We start from the raw sequence: 15153 nt of genomic DNA, 5'->3' as shown, positions 1-15153 counted from the left end.
AGTTATCCTTGCTTCTTCCAAGTGTTTCAACACTTCTCTCACTTATACAAATAGTTGTTTGGTACTACAGAATGTTGGGGACAATATATCATTTGTAAAATGTGTGTATACATACATATATATATATATATATATATATGTAAAAATATTTTTGTATGTGTTAAGAAACATAAAATGGTTTCAGTTTCATTTTTGTTTGTTTATGAACCTTGGTGCCTGGAAGTCTGGATGGACCTGTGACTTAAAGGTTTTATTGAGGCTTTACAAGCCCTGAGGTTAAATACACAGGTTAGAAAGGGGTTGGAAGTTTAGTGATTTTGGAAAAAAAACACAAAGTAGAAAAAAATAAACCAGGGCTGTAGCTCAGTGATAATCGCCAAGTGACACAGAGACACCAAAGACAGACAGGGGCGTGTTCAGTATGTGCCAGGGAGTGAAGACAGGGATTTTCAGCTTGCTGAGAAAAGTACAAAGCTAGTGGGGCAGTAATTAACTGAATCGTCGGTTATAGGTCTCAGTAATGTAATCAGTTTGTCAGTGTTGCTACGGGTTTAAACTGTAGTTATTTTTTGAGTGTTTTGGGGAGAGATATGAGTTGGGTGAGAAGCATCAAGTGAATGCTTAAGAATTCACCGGGAGAAAATCGTGTGCCAGTACCAAGCAAGGAGAACTTGGATCAAGCTAGTGGTAATTCTTCACTGGTTTATATGTCTGTAAAGTTTTGCTGGGTAAAGGAATGGTGCGAAATTGAATCATCTTCTTGTGTTTGTACTGAGATCTTTTCAAGCCTTTTGTCTGGTGTAATATAGTTCATTTTTCTGTTTTGAATAAATATTTTTTATTCCTTGTGGGATACGTTCATCAGCAGACTCTTGTGAATTTGTTCAGTAACTTTCTCTCCCGGTTTCCAAAGAAAGTTTGGATCTATCAAGCCAGGTTTCACTCGGGGATCTGATGTGTCATCAGCTGGGAATATAACAAGGACTTGAATATTGCTGAAAAAGTCATAACTTTTTGTCCTGCGCTCACCCAGACATGTCACAAGAATACCCAAATGTAAAGAGAACAACAATTTACACTTCATGCGAAGAGAGTGCTGATTGGTTGGCAAGTGGACTCTGATTGGCAGAGGCGTTGCCCTGGAGAATGCACTGATGGCTGTCAGTTAACTGCCGAGCTTTGCTTGAAATTCAAACCAGGCGGGTTGACTCTGATTGGTCAAGGCATTGCCGTGGGGAATCAACCAGAGAATGGCTGTCACCCAGTTTTGTTTAGCTAAAGCAGGCGCAATGTGTGTACATGTCCTTTCTGTCTGCAAAGAACAGGGTCCTGAGTATGCAAGATTCAACAACATATCTTTTATCAGCAATACCGCTCTCCCTCTTGTGTCATACTATGGTGTGATGGATCAGGATGTCATCCATGTGGCAGATGACCCCCCTTCTGATCCTTCTAGCATGCCTGTCATGGTCCTCTGAAAAAGCTCTGGTGTGGATGTAATTTTAAAGGGGCACCTCCCAATTGGCTGTGATGCATGTAGTCAGCAGTGTGACTTCCTTGTCCGAAGGCAATCGCCAGAAGCCACAGTTTGCGTCCAACTTTGTAAGAATTGTGATTTATTTTGCCAGCTTTGCCAGACGCTCATCCACGAACGCCACAGGGTGGATCTCCCTTCCCACAGCCTTGCTTTAACTGTACGAGGTCAACACAGATGCACATTGGACTAGTTCGGCTTTGGTACTGGGACCATACCTGAACACCAACTTGTGGGTTTTGGTTAGAGGTGAGGGTGACTCTCTGGTGCAGCATCATCTCAATTGCTTGTTTTACCTCCTGTAAAAGTGGGGGTTGTTCACCTCCCCTGGGGTGAACAAGCGCACTGGTTTTGCATTTGGTCTCAACGTGGCGCGACTGGGATGCTTTCAGCTTCCCAGGACCTCTTGACTAACTTTGGGAATTCCGCCCTGAATCCTGTCGGTGTTCCGGGCATCCTTATTCATCCGCTTTGCAGCTGAGTTGCAGCTCTGGGCAAGCCTTTCGGCTCAACGGTGAGCACTCTTGGTTGTGGTTCAACCTACAAAGTGGCTGTGATTCCTCTTCCTCAGGACTGGATTTTTACAGTCAGCCGCCCCTTGACCTTCAGTCGAACGCTCCCTGGGCCATGGGGTTGTGTGGTCGAGGGCTGGAGGAAATCTTGCTTAGGCACTGCTCTGCGTCCAAAAGAGTTGGAACCTCCACCCCCAGTGTCTAATTTGAAGTTTGATTTATGTCCATTGACCATAGTATCTGCGCTCCAATGGTTTCCACTAGCTCCATTAATTTCTCCCAAGAATGGCGCTTTATTACATAAGAACATAAACATAAGAACTAGGAGCAGGAGTGGGTAATTCAGCCCCGCTATTCATTACGATCGTGGCTGATCTCATTTCGGCCTCAACTCCAATTTCCCGCCCTCTCCCCACGACCTTTCAACCCCGTTACTAATTAAAAATCTGTCTATCTCCTCCTTAAATTTAATCAGCGTCCCGGCATCCAGTGCACTCTGAGTTAGTGAATTCCACAGATTCGCGACCCTTTGAGAAAAGTAATTCCTCCTCATCTCTGATTGAAATCTACCACCCCTTAGCCTAAAACTATGGCCTCTCGTTCTAGATTGCCCCATAAGGGGAAACATCCACTCCACGTCTACTTTGTCTATACCCTTTAGCGTCTTATATACCTCAATTAGATCTCCTCTCATCCTTCCAGCCTCTAGCGAGTAAAGGCCTAAACTGCGCAATCTCTCCTCATAAGACAAGCCCCACATCTCTGGCATCAATCTAGTGAACCTCCTCTGAACCACCTCCAGTGCAACTACATCCTTCCTCAAGTAAGGGACCAAAACTGTGCACAGTACTCCAGGTGCGGTCTCACCAATGCCTTGTACAGTTGCAACAACACTTCCCTATTTTTATACTCTATTCCTTTGGCAATAAATGCCAAAATTTCATTTGTCTTCCTTATTACCTGCTGTACCTGCATACTAGCTTTCAGCGATTCATGCACGAGGACACCCAGATCCCTCTGCACTGAAGCATTCTGAAGTTTCCCTCTATTTAAATAATAAGTCACCTTTTTATTCTTCCGACCAAAATGGATAACCTCACACTTATCCTCGTTAAACTCCATCTGCCAAATTTTGGCCCATTCATCTAACCTGTCCATATCCATTTGTAAATTTCTTATTCCTTCATTGCAACTCACATTCCCACCTATTTTGGTGTCATCTGCAAATTTAGCTATAGTACCTTCTATCCCTGAATCCGTCATTAATATAGATTGTAAATAGTTGGGACCCAAGGACCAAACCCTGTGGCACCCCACTAGTTACAGCTTGCCATCCAGAAAAAGACCCACTTATCCCGACTCTCTGCTTTCTGTTGGTTAGCCAATCCTCTACCCAAGCTAATATATTACCCCTAACTCCGTGTGATCTTATCTTGTGTATTAATCTTTTGTGCGGCACCTTATCAAAGACCTCCTGAAAATCCAGGTGTACGACATCTACAGGATCCCCATTATCCACTTTGCTTGCCACATCTTCATAGAACTCTAGCAAATTAGTCAAACATGATTTACTCTTCATAAAACCATGCTGACTCTGATGGATTGCATTTTGACTTTACAAATGTCTTTTTCATCTTCGATTTCTTGTGTTGTGAGGATTTTTACCCTCTGGCATACAGATTTAAAATGTCTTCTATGTTATCCGCACTAGTTGCTAGGGTGTTGAGAAGGGTGCTGACCTGTTCCTTGCTAACCCTCTCTGCTAGCCCCGAAAGGGTTCTGTACTACCTGGTAAACCCACTGCTAGTTCTGCTACTTCTAAGCTTTATCCAGGCCCTCCCCATGATCGAAGCACCCCGGGTAAGATTTTCTCCGTGGCTTCTCTACACTGCAGCCTTTGTTTGAATTCTGTTGGCGATTTCCCCTCACCGTCCTTTTGGTGGAGTCATTTGTCTTGCTGCTTCTTCCTGTCGCTGGGCTTTTTATTTGGTGCTTTTCCTGTCCCTGTCACCAGCTATTATCATCGTTGTGGGTCTTAGATGAGGTTCTCCGAGGTGAGGATTTACAGATAAAACTGGAGGAAAGGGTTTTGGTAAACATTACCTTTTATTGAACATTCTCTGCAAAACTATGTACGGAATGACACACACCATGAGGCTCTACCTAAACCTATTTTTCAGTTGTTATGTGAGCTTACATCACTGATGATGCAGGCTATATATTTACACATTTAACATTTATACCACAGGCTGTGATTTGTTCACCACTGACACTTCATGTGGAGGACTGGCAAACTCCACCATCCAAAGAAATCTCACACTCTGTCTCGCGCTCAAACTCTCACACACAAACTCTCTCTCTCTAACGCACAATCTCTCACACTTTCTCTCACACTGTCACTCTCTCACGCACACTCTCTCACCCTGTCTCATACACTCTCTCACACATTCTCCCTCACACACAGTCTCTTTTGCTCTCTCTCTCACACATTCGCGCTCTCTCTCACACACAATCTCTCTCATAGAGATGCACTCTCTCTCTCATTCAACCTCTCACATACACATTCTCACGCTCTCTCACACTCTCTCTTGCATTCTCTCTCACACTGTCTCTCACACAATCTATAACACACACTCTCTCACAATCCCTCTCACTCTCTCTCACACACTCTTTCATACTCTCTCTCTCACACGCTGTCTCTCTCACTCTCTCTCTCTGTCACACCCATTCTCCCCCCCTCACTCTCTCTCCCAAACTCTCTCCTGCCCTCTGGCACTCTCTCTCACATTCCCACACAAATACACACTCTCTCTCTCTGTCACACTCTGTCTCACACTCTCGCTCTCACACACTTTCTCTCTCTGTCACAGTCACACTGTCTCACAGTCTCTCACCCTCTCTCTCGCACTCTACCTCTCACACTCTCTCTCACACGGTCTCTCTCACACATGCTTTCTCCCACACACTCTTGGTGACACTTTGTCCCCCTATCTCTCGCATTCTCTCTCACACACACACACTCCCTTACATTCTCTCTCACACACTCTCTCACACACACACTCTCTCTCACACACTCTCTCTTTCACATCCACTCTTTCTCACTCCCTCCATCACACTCTTTCACACCCTCCCTCACACTCTATCTCTCTCACCCAATCGCTGTCCCACACTGTCTCTCATACTCTCTCACTCCCTCTCATACACTCTCTTTCACAGCATCCCTCTCACACATACCCTCTCTCACACAATCTTTCTCGCACACTCTCTCCCACACAGTCTCTCCCACACGCACTCTCCCACACTTTCTCTTGAACACTCTCTCTCTCACAAACACACACTCTCTCACACAGTCTCTCACACGCTCTCTCATACACACTATTTCTCTCACACACACTCTCTTCCTCTTACATTGTCTCTCACAAACACACATTCTCCCTCATACTGTCTCTCTCTCTCACACACACACTGGCTCTCATGCAAACACACTGTTTCTCACATACACATTCTCTCTCTCAAATGCCCTCTCTCTTACACACACACTTTCTCACACACACACACACAGTCACTCTCTCACATTCACACACTCTCAAACACTTTCTCAAACACACACACTCTCTCACACTCACTCTCTCTTTCTCACAAACATGCTCTCTCTCACATACTCCCTCACTCTCTCTCACACACTCGCTCTCTTTCACACTCTCTCAAATACACAATCTCTCACACTCTCTCTCACACACACTTTCTCTCACACATATTCTCTCTCATTCCCTCCACCACGCTCTTTCTGTCTCTCACACCCTTTCTCTCACACTGTGTCTCATACTCTCTCACTCTCTCTCATTCTCTCTCTCTCAGACACTCTCTCTAACAGCTTCCCTCTACCACATTCTGTCTCACACATTTGCTCTCTCTCACACTCACTCTTACGCTCTCACACGCTCTCTCTCTCTCACAAACACACTCTCTCTCACACACACACTATCTCTCACACTCACTCTCCCACATGCTCTGTCTCTCACTTGCACTCATTCACAAACTGTCTCACACTCTTTCCTGCACACTCTCTCTCACACACACTGTCTTTCACACACATGCACTCTCTCTCATACATTCTCTCTCACACACACTCTCACTCACACTCTCTCTCTCACACATTTGCTCTCTCACCATCTTTCCCACAGTCTCTCTCTCAAACCTACTCTCTCAGACACACACTCTCTCTGATACAGTCTCTCACACACACTGTCTCACATTCACTCTCTCTCACACACTCTCTCTCACATGTACTCTCTCATTTTCCATCTCACACTCTCACACTCTTACACTCCCTCTGTCGCACACACAGTCTCCCTCAGCCATTCTCTTGCACTCACTCTCTCACACACACCCTCTCTCTCACATATTATCGCACACGCACACTTTCTCACAATCTCTCACACACTCTTTCTCACACACACAACCTCTCCCACATGCACTTTCTCACACTCACTCTCTGCCACACATTCTCACACTCTCACACACACACTCTCTCACACTCTCTCAGACCCACACTCTCACACACACACTCTCTCACACTCTCTCAGACCCACACTCTCTCACAGACAGTCTCACTCACACACATTATCTCCCTCTCTTTCATACACACACTCCCTCACACTCTCTCTCACACACTCTCTCTCACACTCTCTCACTCACTCCCTCTCTCATACACTTACTCTCTGCCACACACTCTCACACTCTATCACACACTCTCTCTCTCTCACATGTACTCTCTCATTTACTATTTCACACTCTTCCTCTCACACTCTCACACTCTCACTCTCCCTCTGTCTCACATACAGTCTCCCTCAGCCATTCTCTTGCACTCACTCTCTCACACACACCCTCTCTCTCACACGTTATCTCACACACACACTTTCTCACAATCACCACACACGCGCTCTCTCACACACTCACTCTCTCACACTTTCTCACACTCTCCCACACACCCACTCTCTCTCTCGCACACAACCTCTCCCACACGCACTTTCTCACACTGACTCTCTGCCACACATTCTCACACTCTCACACACACACACTCTCACACACACTCTCTCAGACCCACACTCTCTCACAGACAGTCTCACTCACACACATTATCTCCCTCTCTTTCATACACACACTCCCTCACACTCTCTCTCACACACTCTATCACTCACTCCCTCTCTCATACACTCACTCTCTGCCACACATTCTCACTCTCTCACACACTCTCTCACACTCTCTCAGACCCACACTCTCTCACAGACAACCTCTCTCACACACACACACTCTCTCACACTCTCTCAGACCCACACTCTCTCACAGACAACCTCTCTCACACACATTATCTTCCTCTCTTACATACACACACTCCCTCACACTCTCTCTCATACACTCTCTCACACACACTCTCTCACTCACTCCCTCTCTCATACACTCACTCTCTGCCACCCATTCTCACACACACACACACACTCTCTCACACTCTGTCGGACCCACACTCTCACAGTCACTCTCTCTCACACACATTACCTCCCTCTCTTTCATACACACACTCCCTCACACTCTCTCATACACTCTCTCTCACACATTTGTTCACTCACACACACTCTCTGTCTCACTCTCTCTCACACACACACTGTCTCTGTCTCACACACACTCTCTCATGAACTCTGTCTCTCACACTCTTTCCCACACACAATGTCTTTCACACACTCTCTCTCACTGTCTCTCTTCACACTCTCTCTCTCACACATGCACTGTCTCACACACACTCTCATGCACACATTTTCACACACACTCTCTCTCCCTCTTACACACTCACTCTCACACACACTCTATCTCACACACATTCTCTCTCTTGCAATCACACACACTTCCTCTTACACATTCGCTCTCAGACATGCACACACTCTCTCCCACACACAGACGCAAACACACTCACAGGTGTACACTCGCTCTCACACACACTCTCTGACACACTCTCTCTCTCTCACATGCACTGACCCTCACACTGCTTCTCTCCCTCTCACACACTCTCACACACTCTTTCTCACTCTCTCATGTACACTCTCGCACGCTGCCTCTCACATACACCTCTCTCACTCTTTTCTCTCACACTCGTTTTCTCCCACACACTCTCTCACACACACTGTCTCTCACACTCACTCACACACACTGTCTCTCACACTCTCTCACACACACAGAAACACACTCACACACATACACTCACTCTCACACACACACTACCTCACACATTCCCTCACATACCCTCTCTAACACCCACTCTCTCTCACACCCACTCTCACAATCGCTCTCTCACATCCTCTCCCACTGTCTCTCATATACTCTTTCTCGCAAAATGCCTCTCACACATACCCTTTCTCATACTGTATCCCACTCTCCCTCTCACACACTCTCTCTCACACTCTCTCCCTCACACGCACCCTCTCTGACACATACTCTCTCACATTCTCTCAGATGCTCTCTGTCACACACACATTCTTTCACATATTCGCTCTCTCACACTTTCACACACACTCGTACTCTCTCTCTCACACAAACTCTGTCTCTCACACACACACTCTCTTGCACTCTGTCACACACACTCTCTCCTCACGCCATCTCTCACACACTTGTGCTTTCTCACACATACAGTCTCATATTCTCTCTCGCACACACTCACTCTGTCACAGACACAAACTTACACACACACTCTCTCTCTCACTCTTGCCCATGCACCCTCGCTCTCACTCTCTCTCTCAGGCATACACTCTCTCACACACATGCTCATATATTCCCTTTATCACACACACACAGAAACACATTCACACACATACGCTCGCTCTCACACAGTCTATCTCACACATTCCCTCACACACACTCTCTAACACCAACTCTCTCCCTCACCCACTCTCTCTCATACACTTTCTCTTACACAATGCCTCTCACACACGCCCTCTCTGACATGCACTCTCTCACACCCTCTCTCAGACACTCTATCACACACACATTCTCTCAGACTCTCTCATACACTCGCTCTCTCTCACACCCTCTCTCATGCACACTCTCATACTCTCTCTCACACACGGTCTCTCACATTGTCTCTTATACACACACTCTCTCTCACACACACAGACACTCTCTCACACACACACTCTCTTGCACTCTCTCACACACTCTCTGTCACACACACACTCGCACTCACACACACACTCGCACACTCATTCACACAGACACACACTCTCACATACTCTCTTTATCTCACACCCAGAAACACACACACACACATACACTTGTTTTCACACACACTCTATCTCACACATTCCCTCACACACACTCTCTAACATCTACTCTCTCACACTCGCTCTCACACTCTCTCATATACTTTCTCTCACACAATGCCTCTCACATATACCCTCTCTCTCTCTCCCTCTCACACTCTATCCCGCACTCCCTCTCCCTCACACTCTCTCTCGCACTCTCTCCCTCACACACACCCTCTCTGACACACTCTTTCACACTCTCTCTCATACACTCTTTGTCACACACACATTCTCTCACTCTCTCTCATGCACACTCCATACTCTTTCTCGCACACTGTTTCTCACACTGTTTCTCAGACACATTCTCTCTCACACACCCAGTCACCCTCACACACACACTCGCACTCTCTCACACACACTCTCTCTCACATACTCTCTTTCTCACACTCTTGCGCACGCTCTCTCTCAGACTCTCTCACTCACTGCTCTCTCTCACACACATACTCTCTCCCACACGCACTTTCTCACACTCTCTCTCATACACACTATCTCACACACAAACTCTCACACACAGTCTCTCTCTCACACAGACTCTCTCTCACACACACGCACTGTCTCTCACACTCTCTCCATCACACTCTCTCACCCTCTCACTCTCTCTTACACTCTTCACCTTCACTCTCTCCCACTCTCTCACATTCTCGCTCTCTCACACTCTCTCTCATACACTACCCTCCACGCATACCCTCCCTCACACTCTCTCTCTTACACTCTTTCCCACTCTCCCACTTTCTCACATTCTCTGTCTCTCACACTGTCCCTCTCACACACTCTTACACACACTCGCTCTCACAAACACATACTCCCTTGTACGTCGCATCTGTTCTGATGATGCCACTTTCAAAAACAGCTCCTCTGACATGTCCTCCTTCTTCCTTAACCGAGGTTTTCCACCCACGGTCGTTGACAGGGCCCTCAACCGTGTCCGGCCCATCTCCCACGCATCCGCCCTCACACCTTCCTCTCCCTCCCAGAAACATGATAGGGTCCCCCTTGTCCTCACTTATCACCCCACCAGCCTCCGCATTCAAAGGATCATCCTCCGCCATTTCCGCCAACTCCAGCATGATACCACCACCAAACACATCTTCCCTTCACCCCACCCGACGGCATTCCGTAGGGATCGTTCCCTCCGGGACACCCTGGTCCACTCCTCCATCACCCCCTACACCTCAACCCCCTCCCACGGCACCTTCCCACGCAACCGCAGAAGGTGCAACACCTGCCCCTTTACTTCCCCTCTCCTCACCGTCCAAGGGCCCAAACACTCCTTTCAAGTGAAGCAGCATTTCACTTGCACTTCCCTCAACTTAGTCTACTGCATTCACTGCTCCCAATGCGGTTTCCTCTACATTGGAGAGACCAAACGCAGACTGGGTGACCGCTTTGTAGAACACCTTCGGTCTGTCCGCAAGCATGACCAAGACCTCCCTGTCGTTTGCCATTTCAACACTCCACCCTGCTCTCATGCCCACATGTCCGTCCTTGGCCTGCTGCATTGTTCCAGTGAAGCTCAACGCAAACTGGAGGAACACCACCTCATCTTCCCACTAGGCACTTTACAGCCTTCCGGACTGAATATTGAGTTCAACAACTTTAGATTATGAACTCTCTGCTCCATCCCCACCCCCTTTCCGATCCCCCTTTTTCCAATAATTTATATTTTTAAAATATATATATATTTTTTACATATATATTTTTCTTTTCCCACCTATTTCTATTATTTTTAAATATATTTCCATCCATTGTTTTAGCTCCAACTCTTTTTCGATCCCTTCCCCCCATCCCACCCCCACTAGAGCCATCTGCCACTAGCTTGCCCTGCTTGCTACGGTTATTGTGCCCATTAGCACTATTCCTTAGATCATATCACCACCGTCAACACCCCTTTCTCCTTTTGTCTATGACATCTTTGGCAATCTCTTCTTTGCCTCCACCTATCACTGGCCCTCTATCCAGCTCTACCTGTCCCACCCCCCATCAACCAGCTTATATTCCACCTCAATTCTATTTTTCCTTAGTTCTGATGAAGAGTCATACGGACTCGAAATGTTGACTGTGTTCCTCTCCGCAGATGCTGTCAGACCTGCTGAGTTTTTCCAGCTATTTTCGTTTGTGTTCTCTCTTGTCCTCTCTCACACTATTTCTCACTCACTCTCTCACACACTTGTGCTCTCCCACACTCTCTCATACTCTCTCTTTCACAAACACGCTCACACTCTCTCTCACTCACATACACTCTCACTCTCTCAGACCCACACTCTCACACCCACACTCTCTCACACACACTCTCTCCCTCTCTTTCACACACACACACTCCCTCACACTCTCCGTCCCACACTCTCCCTCACCCACACACTCCCTGTCTCACTTTCTCTCACACACTGTCTTTCTCTCACACGCACTCTCTCTCATGAACTCTCTCTCTCTCTCGCACTCTTTCCTTGACACTGCCTCTCACACACTCTCTCACACCGCTTCTCTTCACACATGCTCTCATACACAAACTTTCACACTCTCTCCCACGCACGCTCTCACACACACGCTCTCACACTCATACTCATTCCATCTCACACACATTCTCTCTCTCTCAACCGTGCACACCCCCTCTTACACACTTGGTCTCAGAAATGCACACACTCTCTCTCATGCACACACACTCTCATGCACACACTCTCTCTCACACACAGACACTCTCTCTCACACACACAGACACAAACACACTCACAGGCAAACACTCAATCTCACACTTACACTGACTCTCATGCACACACTCTGTTTCTCACATGCACATTCCCTCTCTCAAATGCCCTCTCTCTCTCACACACACTTTCTCACACTCTCACACACTCGCACTCTCTCTCTCCCACACACACACACTCGCTCTCTCACACTCACACACACTCTCTCGTAAACACTTTCTCAAACACACAAACTCTCTCACACACTCTCTCTCACGCTCACTCTACCTCTCTTTCTCACGCACATGCTCTCTCTCACACTCTCTCTCTCACACCCTCTCTCTCACATCCTTTCTCTCACACTCTCTCTCGCAGACAATCTCTCTCACAGCTTCCCTCTCACACATTCTCTCACACATTTGCTCTCTCCCACACTCTCACGCTCACTCTCACACACTCTCTCACATGCTCTCTCACACAAACACACACACTCTCACACACTCTCTCATACACACACTGTCTCTCACACACTCATGTTCTCTCAAATACTTTCACACACTCTCTCTCTCTCTCACGCACTCTCTCTCTCACACGTTCTTACACACATGCTCTCTCTCACACACTCGCTCTCTGTCACACTCTCTCAAACACACAATATCTCTCAGTCTCACTCACACACACACTCTCTCACACACACTCTCTCACACACACTCTCACCATCTTTCCCACAATATCTCTCTCACACTTTCTCACGCTCCCTCTCTCTCACGGCCCCTCTCTCTCACACACACTCTCTCGCACTGATTCTCTCTCAGTCTCCCACACACACAATCTCTCTCACGCTCACTCTCACACATGCTCTGTCTCTCACATGCACTCTTTCATGCACTGTCTCACAGTCTTTCCTGCACTCTCTCTCTCACACACTCTCTCTCACATACTCGCTCTCTCACAATCTTCCCCACAGTCTCTCTCTCACTCCCACTCTCTCTCAGACACACACTCTCTCTTTCATACTCTCTCTGATACACCCTTTCTCACACACACTGTCTCTCACACTCACTCACTCTCTCTCATTCTCTCTCTCACACACACTCTCTCTCACTTGCACTCTCTCACTTTCTATCTCACACTCTCCCTCTCACGCTCCCTCTCTCTCAGCCACTCTTTTACTCACACGCACACCCTCTCTCACACTCTCTCACACACTCACTCTCACACTATCTCACACGCACACTTTCTCACAATCTCTCACACATGCTTTCTCACACTCTCTCTCACACACTCACTCTCTCACACTTTCTCACACTTTCTCACACTCCCTCTCACACACCCACTGTCTCTCTCACACACACTCTCTGCCACATATTCTCACAGTCTCTCACACACACACTCTCTCACATTCTCTCAGACCCACACTCTCTCACAGTCTCTCTCACACACATTATCTCCCTCTCTTTCATACACACACTCCCTCACACTCTCTCTCATACACATACACTCTCACTCACTCTCTCTCACACACTTGCTCACTCTAACGCACACACTCTGTCTCACTCTCTCTCTCACACACACTGTCTCTCTCTCTCACATGCACTCTCTCTCATGAACTCTCCCTCTCACACTCTTTCCCGCACACAATGTCTCTCACACACATTATGTCACACTGCCTCTCTTCACACTCTCTCTCTCACACATGCACTGTCGCACACATGCTCTCACACACACACTTTCACACACTGTCTCTTTCCCTCTCACATACACTGTCTCTCACACACTCTCTCACGCACAAACCCTCATACTCACTCTATCTCACACACATTCTCTCTTTCGCAATCACACACACTCCCTCTTACACATTCACTCTCAGATATGCACACACTGTCTCTCACACACACGCACTCTCATATACTCTCTCTCACACACACAGAAACACACACACACATACACTCATTCTCACACACACACGACCTCACACATTCCCTCACATACACTCTCTAATACCCACTCTCTCTCACACCCACTCTCACAATCGGTCTCTCACATTCTCTCTCACTGTCCCTCATATACTCGTTCTCACACAATGTCTCTCACACATACCCTCTCTCACTCTGCCTCTCTCACACTCTTTCTCACACTCTCTCCCTCACACACCCTCTCTGACACACACTCTCACTCTCTCGCAGACACGCTCTGTCACACACACATTCTCTCACATATTCGCTCTCTCACACACACTTTCACGCACTCACACTCTCGCTCACAAACTCTTTCTCTCGCACACACACTGTCTTCCACTCTGTCACACACACTATCTCTCTCACACACTCTCTCACACACACTCTGTCATACACACTCTCACACACACTCTCTCCTTCTCACGCTCTCTCTCACACACTTGTCCGCGCTCTCACACTCACACGTACATCTCATATTCTCTTTCGTAAACACTCTGTCACACACGCTCTCTCTCTCAATCTTGCACATGCTCTCTCTCTCAGACACACATTCTCCCACATTCACTTTCTCACACTCTCTCTCATATACTCTCAAACATAAACTCCCTCACACTCTCTCACACCAACACCCTCTCACACTCTATCAGACCCATGCTCTCACACACACACTCTCTCCCTCTCTCTCACACTTGCTCTCTCTCACATTCTCTCACACATACTCTCTGTCTCACTCTCTCTCTCACACACACTGTCTCTCTCTCTCACATGCACTGTCTCTCATGAGCTCTCTCTCACACTCTTTCCCACACACTCCCTCTCTCTCTCACTGTCTCTCACACATGCACTATCTCACACATGCTCTCACATACACTTTCGCACTCTCTCTCCTCACACATACACACTGTCTCACCCATTCTCACTCTCTCTCACACATACTCTCTCACACTCATTCTCTCAGACACACCCTCTCATACACTCTCAAACACACACTCTCTCTCACACACACTGTCTCCCTCACCCTCACACACACACTCACCCTCACAGTCATTCTATCTCACTCTCTCTCATACACTGCCTTCCACACATACCCTCCTCACGCGCTCTCTCTCTTACACTCTT

Source organism: Cetorhinus maximus, unplaced genomic scaffold (genome assembly GCF_964194155.1).
Source record: "Cetorhinus maximus unplaced genomic scaffold, sCetMax3.hap1.1 HAP1_SCAFFOLD_280, whole genome shotgun sequence".
NCBI lineage: Eukaryota > Metazoa > Chordata > Chondrichthyes > Lamniformes > Cetorhinidae > Cetorhinus > Cetorhinus maximus.
This window is presented reverse-complemented; position numbering follows the sequence as displayed.